This window comes from Heterodontus francisci, unplaced genomic scaffold, assembly GCF_036365525.1.
Source record: "Heterodontus francisci isolate sHetFra1 unplaced genomic scaffold, sHetFra1.hap1 HAP1_SCAFFOLD_776, whole genome shotgun sequence".
Lineage (NCBI taxonomy): Eukaryota > Metazoa > Chordata > Chondrichthyes > Heterodontiformes > Heterodontidae > Heterodontus > Heterodontus francisci.
The window spans coordinates 285,001-295,000 of NW_027142102.1; positions in this window are offsets into that span (position 1 = coordinate 285,001).

Consider the following 10,000-nt stretch of genomic DNA (forward strand, 5'->3'; position numbering starts at 1 on the left):
CTTGGTTGACGTCGCCTGGTCAACTCGCATCGGTTTTCCGTCCCCATCACTGTAAGGAGCAACCGCGACCAGCGTAGCCAAACAGGTCGACCAAAGCTTTCGGCGCTCGCACGGAGAGGTGATGCCAGCCGGCGTGCGTCGCCTAACTTGGACAAAATTCTGGGCACGCACTTTTCGTTTGAGACTAGGACATACATGTAGTGCAACCCAAGGAAACCAGGCGACGCCGCCACAATCTGCGCCTGACAGACAAAGATAACCGTTCACAAGGAGCCTTGTTATTTCGCACCAAGTCTTTTGCGGGCATAGTTTCTTTCTTTGACATGTATATCTGTATGAAGGTCGGCTTTGCTCTGCCATCGCAGCCTCCCTTCTTTGCTTTTCTCACTGTACCAACAGACATGTCATAGACTTTGGTTTTTTTTTCATTAATTCTTTTCCTGTGGGTGTGGTGTGCCTCCGCACCCCCCAATCTGTTCCAAGGCCTTGTTTTCTCTCGCTCGCCAAAACACTTTGTCTGTTTTCACAGCCAGTCTACCGGCCTAGACCCAACTGTGCGATATTTCAGAGCCGGCAACAGAGCATGGAAAGTCCGCCAGATTTACCCTTAAATGCTCATAAATGACTTCCAGGCACTCTTCGGAAGGTCTTTTATTTCAAAAGAAGGTCCTTCCTTGAGGGAGCACTTCTTCGGCCACTTTGCAAGTGCAACCGCTGCCAGCAAAAGTTCTGAAAATCGAGTTCCCGAAAATCTCCGGGTACCCCGCCAACCCCCAGCCACCCGAATCGCAAGTGTCAATTCGGCGGGTTGCCTGCCGGTAGTCCTTCCGAAAATGAGGCGCCAAATCGCCGCAACGGCCATTTTTCATTTCGGCATCGGGACTTCCGACGGCAACTGATTAACTAGCCCGGGGACTAGAGCGGCAGCAAATGCAACGTGCCCTCTTGGCGGGAGCAACTTGACCGCCCCCGTGGGGAAAGGTCAACTCGGGGCCCGGGAAAGTCGCCGAGTCCGACCCCATACACTTCCATGAGTTGGGGGTTTTGGCCTTCCCGGCCCAAGGCTCGCCTTATTTCGGCCTGCACTTTCGGAAAAGGGTGCATTCCTTTTGGTTAATGATTTCACCAGCCCGGGTCTTAGCCTCTGCCCCGACGGCTAAGTCTTTTGGTTAATGATTTCCTGCGGCTGGGACTACCCTTTCCCCCGCCCTGCAGGCACCCGGGTCGGGAGGCCGTCGGGGGCACTTTCCGGGGCAAATCCGGACCCTTACGCAAGGGAGAGTGCGCCCCCCGCCTCGGCCGGGGGTCAGGCTGCCGCCTATTAAGCCCGACAGAAAACCCGAAAAATGGACGAAAATGGGAAAAAATCCCCATCCGAAAAAGGCTTAAAAGTCGGTTGGGCGGCAGCTAGGGTCGGTCTCTGCAGACCTGGAGGCTCGGGTGGACTCTTGGAATAAACGTCCAAGTCCCGACTTGCCACCTCCTACTACTGTGCAGATACCCCGCCAACCCCCAGCCACCCGAATGACAAGCGTCCGATCAGCGGGACGAATTTGACAACTCTGGCCGGACCTCTGGAACTCCATCCCGGGTAACCGGGGCAAATTTTTCCGCTTGATCGCCCTTCCACTGGTTAACCATTTGCCCTTTCGGACTTAGTCTCTGGACATTATTCGACGGATTTTCTGGTTAACCATTTGCCCTTTCGGACTTAGTCTCTGGGCATTATTTTCGACTTTTTGGTTAATGATTTCATACTTTTTACTTACTTTTGCCCTTTTTGGTTAATGATTACTCTGCTTACTGGTTAACCATTTGCCCTTTCGGACTTAGTCTCTGGACATTATTTTCGAGTTTTTGGTTAATGATTTCACACTTTTAACATATTTTTGCGCTTTTTGGTTAATGATTACTCTGCTTACTGGTTAACCATTTGCCCTTTCGGACTTAGTCTCTGGACATTATTTTCGACTTTTTGGTTAATGATTTCACACTTTTTACTTACTTTTGCGATTTTTGGTTAATGATTTCACACTTTTAACATATTTTTGCGCTTTTTGGTTAATGATTACTCTGCTTACTGGTTAACCATTTGCCCTTTCGGACTTAGTCTCTGGAGATTATTTTCGACTTTTTGGTTAATGATTTCACACTTTTAACTTAATTTTGTGCTTTTTGGTTAATGATTTCACACTTTTTACTTACTTTTGCGATTTTTGGTTAATGATTACTCTGCTTACTGGTTAACCATTTGCCCTTTCGGACTTAGTCTCTGGACATTATTTTCGAGTTTTTGGTTAATGATTTCACACTTTTAACATATTTTTGCGCTTTTTGGTTAATGATTACTCTGCTTACTGGTTAACCATTTGCCCTTTCGGACTTAGTCTCTGGAGATTATTTTCGACTTTTTGGTTAATGATTTCACACTTTTTACTTACTTTTGCGCTTTTTGGTTACTGATTTCACACTTTTTACATATTTTTGCGCTTTTTGGTTAATGATTACTCTGCTTACTGGTTAATTATTTGCCCTTTCGGACTTAGTCTCTGCACATTATTTTCGAGTTTTTGGTTAATGATTTCACACTTTTAACATATTTTTGCGCTTTTTGGTTAATGATTACTCTGCTTACTGGTTAACCATTTGCCCTTTCGGACTTAGTCTCTGGAGATTATTTTCGAGTTTTTGGTTAATGATTTCACACTTTTTACTTACTTTTGCGCTTTTTGGTTACTGATTTCACACTTTTTACATATTTTTGCGCTTTTTGGTTAATGATTACTCTGCTTACTGGTTAATTATTTGCCCTTTCGGACTTAGTCTCTGCACATTATTTTCGAGTTTTTGGTTAATGATTTCACACTTTTAACATATTTTTGCGCTTTTTGGTTAATGATTACTCTGCTTACTGGTTAACCATTTGCCCTTTCGGACTTAGTCTCTGGAGATTATTTTCGACTTTTTGGTTAATGATTTCACACTTTTAACTTAATTTTGTGCTTTTTGGTTAATGATTTCACACTTTTTACTTACTTTTGCGATTTTTGGTTAATGATTACTCTGCTTACTGGTTAACCATTTGCCCTTTCGAACTTAGTCTCTGGACATTATTTTCGAGTTTTTGGTTAATGATTTCACACTTTTAACATATTTTTGCGCTTTTTGGTTAATGATTACTCTGCTTACTGGTTAATTATTTGCCCTTTCGGACTTAGTCTCTGCACATTATTTTCGAGTTTTTGGTTAATGATTTCACACTTTTAACATATTTTTGCGCTTTTTGGTTACTGATTACTCTGCTTACTGGTTAACCATTTGCCCTTTCGGACTTAGTCTCTGCACATTATTTTCGAGTTTTTGGTTAATGATTTCACACTTTTTACTTACTTTTGCGATTTTTGGTTAATGATTTCACACTTTTTACTTACTTTTGCGATTTTTGGTTAATGATTACTCTGCTTACTGGTTAACCATTTGCCCTTTCGGACTTAGTCTCTGCACATTATTTTCGAGTTTTTGGTTAATGATTTCACACTTTTAACATATTTTTGCGATTTTTGGTTAATGATTACTCTGCTTACTGGTTAACCATTTGCCCTTTCGGACTTAGTCTCTGGAGATTATTTTCGAGTTTTTGGTTAATGATTTCACACTTTTTACTTACTTTTGCGATTTTTGGTTAATGATTTCACACTTTTTACTTACTTTTGCGATTTTTGGTTAATGATTACTCTGCTTACTGGTTAACCATTTGCCCTTTCGGACTTAGTCTCTGCACATTATTTTCGAGTTTTTGGTTAATGATTTCACACTTTTAACATATTTTTGCGCTTTTTGGTTAATGATTACTCTGCTTACTGGTTAACCATTTGCCCTTTCGGACTTAGTCTCTGCACATTATTTTCGAGTTTTTGGTTAATGATTTCACACTTTTTACTTACTTTTGCGATTTTTGGTTAATGATTTCACACTTTTTACTTACTTTTGCGATTTTTGGTTAATGATTACTCTGCTTACTGGTTAACCATTTGCCCTTTCGGACTTAGTCTCTGGACATTATTTTCGGGTTTTTGGTTAATGATTTCACACTTTTTACTTACTTTTGCGATTTTTGGTTAATGATTACTCTGCTTACTGGTTAACCATTTGCCCTTTCGGACTTAGTCTCTGGACATTGTTTTCGACATTTTGGTTAATGATTTCACACTTTTAACTTAATTTTGTGCTTTTTGGTTAATGATTTCATACTTTTTACTTACTTTTGCGATTTTTGGTTAATGATTTCATACTTTTTACTTACTTTTGCGATTTTTGGTTAATGATTTCATACTTTTTACTTACTTTTGCCCTTTTTGGTTAATGATTTCATACTTTTTACTTACTTTTGCGATTTTTGGTTCATGATTACTCTGCTTACTGGTTAACCATTTGCCCTTTCGGACTTGGTCTCTGGACATTATTTTCGACTTTTTGGTTAATGATTTCACACTTTTAACTTAATTTTGTGCTTTTTGGTTAATGATTTCATACTTTTTACTTACTTTTGCCCTTTTTGGTTAATGATTACTCTGCTTACTGGTTAACCATTTGCCCTTTCGGACTTAGTCTCTGCACATTATTTTCGAGTTTTTGGTTAATGATTTCACACTTTTAACATATTTTTGCGATTTTTGGTTAATGATTACTCTGCTTACTGGTTAACCATTTGCCCTTTCGGACTTAGTCTCTGGAGATTATTTTCGACTTTTTGGTTAATGATTTCACACTTTTAACATATTTTTGCGCTTTTTGGTTACTGATTTCATACTTTTTACTTACTTTTGCGCCTTTTGGTTAATGATTACTCTGCTTACTGGTTAACCATTTGCCCTTTCGGACTTAGTCTCTGGAGATTATTTTCGAGTTTTTGGTTAATGATTTCACACTTTTTACTTACTTTTGCGATTTTTGGTTAATGATTACTCTGCTTACTGGTTAACCATTTGCCCTTTTGGACTTAGTCTCTGGAGATTATTTTCGACTTTTTGGTTAATGATTTCACACTTTTTACTTACTTTTGCGATTTTTGGTTAATGATTTCACACTTTTTACTTACTTTTGCGATTTTTGGTTAATGATTACTCTGCTTACTGGTTAACCATTTGCCCTTTCGGACTTAGTCTCTGGAGATTATTTTCGAGTTTTTGGTTAATGATTTCACACTTTTTACTTACTTTTGCGATTTTTGGTTAATGATTTCACACTTTTTACTTACTTTTGCGATTTTTGGTTAATGATTACTCTGCTTACTGGTTAACCATTTGCCCTTTCGGACTTGGTCTCTGGACATTATTTTCGAGTTTTTGGTTAATGATTTCACACTTTTTACTTACTTTTGCGATTTTTGGTTAATGATTACTCTGCTTACTGGTTAACCATTTGCCCTTTCGGACTTAGTCTCTGGAGATTATTTTCGAGTTTTTGGTTAATGATTTCACACTTTTTACTTACTTTTGCGATTTTTGGTTAATGATTACTCTGCTTACTGGTTAACCATTTGCCCTTTCGGACTTAGTCTCTGCACATTATTTTCGAGTTTTTGGTTAATGATTTCACACTTTTAACATATTTTTGCGCTTTTTGGTTAATGATTACTCTGCTTACTGGTTAACCATTTGCCCTTTTGGACTTAGTCTCTGGACATTATTTTCGAGTTTTTGGTTAATGATTTCACACTTTTTACTTACTTTTGCGATTTTTGGTTAATGATTTCACACTTTTTACTTACTTTTGCGATTTTTGGTTAATGATTACTCTGCTTACTGGTTAACCATTTGCCCTTTCGAACTTAGTCTCTGGACATTATTTTCGAGTTTTTGGTTAATGATTTCACACTTTTAACATATTTTTGCGCTTTTTGGTTAATGATTACTCTGCTTACTGGTTAATTATTTGCCCTTTCGGACTTAGTCTCTGCACATTATTTTCGAGTTTTTGGTTAATGATTTCACACTTTTAACATATTTTTGCGCTTTTTGGTTACTGATTTCATACTTTTTACTTACTTTTGCGCCTTTTGGTTAATGATTACTCTGCTTACTGGTTAACCATTTGCCCTTTCGGACTTAGTCTCTGGACATTATTTTCGAGTTTTTGGTTAATGATTTCACACTTTTTACTTACTTTTGCGATTTTTGGTTAATGATTACTCTGCTTACTGGTTAACCATTTGCCCTTTCGGACTTAGTCTCTGGACATTATTTTCGGGTTTTTGGTTAATGATTTCACACTTTTTACTTACTTTTGCGATTTTTGGTTAATGATTACTCTGCTTACTGGTTAACCATTTGCCCTTTCGGACTTAGTCTCTGGACATTGTTTTCGACATTTTGGTTAATGATTTCACACTTTTAACTTAATTTTGTGCTTTTTGGTTAATGATTTCATACTTTTTACTTACTTTTGCGATTTTTGGTTAATGATTTCATACTTTTTACTTACTTTTGCGATTTTTGGTTCATGATTACTCTGCTTACTGGTTAACCATTTGCCCTTTCGGACTTGGTCTCTGGACATTATTTTCGACTTTTTGGTTAATGATTTCACACTTTTAACTTAATTTTGTGCTTTTTGGTTAATGATTTCATACTTTTTACTTACTTTTGCCCTTTTTGGTTAATGATTACTCTGCTTACTGGTTAACCATTTGCCCTTTCGGACTTAGTCTCTGCACATTATTTTCGAGTTTTTGGTTAATGATTTCACACTTTTAACATATTTTTGCGATTTTTGGTTAATGATTACTCTGCTTACTGGTTAACCATTTGCCCTTTCGGACTTAGTCTCTGGAGATTATTTTCGACTTTTTGGTTAATGATTTCACACTTTTAACTTAATTTTGTGCTTTTTGGTTAATGATTTCACACTTTTTACTTACTTTTGCGATTTTTGGTTAATGATTACTCTGCTTACTGGTTAACCATTTGCCCTTTCGAACTTAGTCTCTGGACATTATTTTCGAGTTTTTGGTTAATGATTTCACACTTTTAACATATTTTTGCGCTTTTTGGTTAATGATTACTCTGCTTACTGGTTAATTATTTGCCCTTTCGGACTTAGTCTCTGCACATTATTTTCGAGTTTTTGGTTAATGATTTCACACTTTTAACATATTTTTGCGCTTTTTGGTTACTGATTTCATACTTTTTACTTACTTTTGCGCCTTTTGGTTAATGATTACTCTGCTTACTGGTTAACCATTTGCCCTTTCGGACTTAGTCTCTGGACATTATTTTCGAGTTTTTGGTTAATGATTTCACACTTTTTACTTACTTTTGCGATTTTTGGTTAATGATTACTCTGCTTACTGGTTAACCATTTGCCCTTTCGGACTTAGTCTCTGGACATTATTTTCGGGTTTTTGGTTAATGATTTCACACTTTTTACTTACTTTTGCGATTTTTGGTTAATGATTACTCTGCTTACTGGTTAACCATTTGCCCTTTCGGACTTAGTCTCTGGACATTGTTTTCGACATTTTGGTTAATGATTTCACACTTTTAACTTAATTTTGTGCTTTTTGGTTAATGATTTCATACTTTTTACTTACTTTTGCGATTTTTGGTTAATGATTTCATACTTTTTACTTACTTTTGCGATTTTTGGTTAATGATTTCATACTTTTTACTTACTTTTGCCCTTTTTGGTTAATGATTTCATACTTTTTACTTACTTTTGCGATTTTTGGTTCATGATTACTCTGCTTACTGGTTAACCATTTGCCCTTTCGGACTTGGTCTCTGGACATTATTTTCGACTTTTTGGTTAATGATTTCACACTTTTAACTTAATTTTGTGCTTTTTGGTTAATGATTTCATACTTTTTACTTACTTTTGCCCTTTTTGGTTAATGATTACTCTGCTTACTGGTTAACCATTTGCCCTTTCGGACTTAGTCTCTGCACATTATTTTCGAGTTTTTGGTTAATGATTTCACACTTTTAACATATTTTTGCGATTTTTGGTTAATGATTACTCTGCTTACTGGTTAACCATTTGCCCTTTCGGACTTAGTCTCTGGAGATTATTTTCGACTTTTTGGTTAATGATTTCACACTTTTAACATATTTTTGCGCTTTTTGGTTACTGATTTCATACTTTTTACTTACTTTTGCGCCTTTTGGTTAATGATTACTCTGCTTACTGGTTAACCATTTGCCCTTTCGGACTTAGTCTCTGGAGATTATTTTCGAGTTTTTGGTTAATGATTTCACACTTTTTACTTACTTTTGCGATTTTTGGTTAATGATTACTCTGCTTACTGGTTAACCATTTGCCCTTTTGGACTTAGTCTCTGGAGATTATTTTCGACTTTTTGGTTAATGATTTCACACTTTTTACTTACTTTTGCGATTTTTGGTTAATGATTTCACACTTTTTACTTACTTTTGCGATTTTTGGTTAATGATTACTCTGCTTACTGGTTAACCATTTGCCCTTTCGGACTTAGTCTCTGGAGATTATTTTCGACTTTTTGGTTAATGATTTCACACTTTTTACTTACTTTTGCGATTTTTGGTTAATGATTTCACACTTTTTACTTACTTTTGCGATTTTTGGTTAATGATTACTCTGCTTACTGGTTAACCATTTGCCCTTTCGGACTTGGTCTCTGGACATTATTTTCGAGTTTTTGGTTAATGATTTCACACTTTTTACTTACTTTTGCGATTTTTGGTTAATGATTACTCTGCTTACTGGTTAACCATTTGCCCTTTCGGACTTAGTCTCTGGAGATTATTTTCGAGTTTTTGGTTAATGATTTCACACTTTTTACTTACTTTTGCGATTTTTGGTTAATGATTACTCTGCTTACTGGTTAACCATTTGCCCTTTCGGACTTAGTCTCTGCACATTATTTTCGAGTTTTTGGTTAATGATTTCACACTTTTAACATATTTTTGCGCTTTTTGGTTAATGATTACTCTGCTTACTGGTTAACCATTTGCCCTTTTGGACTTAGTCTCTGGACATTATTTTCGAGTTTTTGGTTAATGATTTCACACTTTTTACTTACTTTTGCGATTTTTGGTTAATGATTTCACACTTTTTACTTACTTTTGCGATTTTTGGTTAATGATTACTCTGCTTACTGGTTAACCATTTGCCCTTTCGGACTTAGTCTCTGGAGATTATTTTCGAGTTTTTGGTTAATGATTTCACACTTTTTACTTACTTTTGCGATTTTTGGTTAATGATTTCACACTTTTTACTTACTTTTGCGATTTTTGGTTAATGATGACTCTGCTTACTGGTTAACCATTTGCCCTTTCGGACTTAGTCTCTGCACATTATTTTCGAGTTTTTGGTTAATGATTTCACACTTTTTACTTACTTTTGCGATTTTTGGTTAATGATTTCATACTTTTTACTTACTTTTGCGATTTTTGGTTAATGATTACTCTGCTTACTGGTTAACCATTTGCCCTTTCGGACTTGGTCTCTGGACATTATTTTCGAGTTTTTGGTTAATGATTTCACACTTTTAACATAATTTTGCGCTTTTTGGTTAATGATTACTCTGCTTGCTTGTTACTGATTTCCCCTTTCGGACTTGATCTCTGGCCGTTCTTTTCGACCTTTTTGGATAAGGTTTCCACACTCTGAAATTATTTTGGGCTCACTGATTAGGCGAGATCAAGGGGGCATGCCTGGGCACTTTGGGCTCAGTTTGGGAAGGCGGCGTCCGTGTGCTCCTCCGCCCTTCCCGCACTTGCGGCTAGGTTTGCCAAACTGCGCTGACCCGCAGCCCTGCCTTTTTGCCCACGGCACGGAACGACTCAAGTCTGGCTCCGTTCCAGGCCGTTGCCTCCGGCTGCCCGCCGTCCGGCCGGCCTGGGACGTACCCCGGCTGACGGCGCCGGAGGCCCTCTAGCAGCCACCGGTGCCGCGGGCCAATGGGTCCGGGCGTTCCGGAGCTATCGGTGGGGAAGTGCTCTCCCCTTTTCCTGACGCCGTT